Here is a 1,269-nt window from a genome sequence, read left to right on the forward strand (position 1 = left end):
TATTCCCCCAACAAAATAAACAGTCTTATTGTTTTTTAATAAACAGGGTTTATTTCCTCCCAACAAAATAGTTTTACTTGATCTCAAACTTATATACAAAAGCTGAGTTATGAACAACTTCCTGATCAACCTCTGTAAAGCAGATTATGGACATCAATGTCATTATGGAAAAGATCCAACCCAACAGGGGGACTAGAACCTCCTGTCATCTTTGCTACGTTTGCCCTTGCTGGATCTTAGAATGGTGTTCAATGAGAGGCAGACCCTCTGCAACCACCCCCTCCCCCCCAAAAAAAACCCCAAGGATATGAGAATCTATGCATTTCATGTTTGTAGGACCTACATTTTTCCAAGTTTGACCAATGCCATTTCTGTGCCTCTTTACATTTTCTTAAAAAAACTTGGCATCTCTGACTTATCACTGCCAACTGTCAGCTTCTGTGTCCTACACAGCAATCCTCTTCTGGCAAGAGCTGACCCTCACTTATTCTCTGCCAGGTCCAATCGCCCTTTGATTTTGTGGTCAAGAATGCATCTGTCTTTGACTGGCATATTGTCCAGCACTTCAAGAGCACCTGTTATCAGCTTCGGTTGATTCACCAGCTGCGCCCATACCTGGCCCAGAGGGACCTAGAAACTGTTGTACATGCTCTGGTAACTTCGAGACTGGATTTCTGCAATGTACTCTACATGGGGCAACCCTTATACCAAACTCGGAAGCTGCAGATGGTGCAGAATATGGCAGCCCGGCTGGTCACTGGCGCTCCCAGGGCCAGCCATATAACACTGGTTCTAAAAGATCTCCATTGGCTGCCCATCCGCTTCCGAGCTCAATATAAGGTGTTGGTAATTACCTATAAAGCCCTAAATGGCTTGGGCCCAGGATACCTAAAGGACCGCCTCTCCCCGTACATTCCGCCTCGCACCCTCAGAATGTCTGGGCAGCAGCTACTGAAGGTGCCTGGGGCTAGATTAGCCTCCACCACTCGGAGGACATTTTCCATAGCTGCCCCAGCCCTTTGGAACGCACTGCCCACAGAGCTCCGCTCGTCTACTACCCTGGCCCAATTTAGGAAGGATCTTAAAACCTTCCTCTTCCAACAGGCATTCCCCGAATAAATATCCTGTGGGCCTCCCTCCTCTTCCGTGGCCAAGAGGTTGGGCTATGGGGCTTTTTTGCTTGTTTATTTGATTTAATTTGTGTATTTTAAATAGACTGTTTATTGTGTTTTAATCTGTTGTAAGCCGCCCTGATCGTAGGAAGGGCGG

Source organism: Sceloporus undulatus, chromosome 3 (assembly GCF_019175285.1).
Source record: "Sceloporus undulatus isolate JIND9_A2432 ecotype Alabama chromosome 3, SceUnd_v1.1, whole genome shotgun sequence".
Taxonomy (NCBI): Eukaryota; Metazoa; Chordata; class Lepidosauria; order Squamata; family Phrynosomatidae; genus Sceloporus; species Sceloporus undulatus.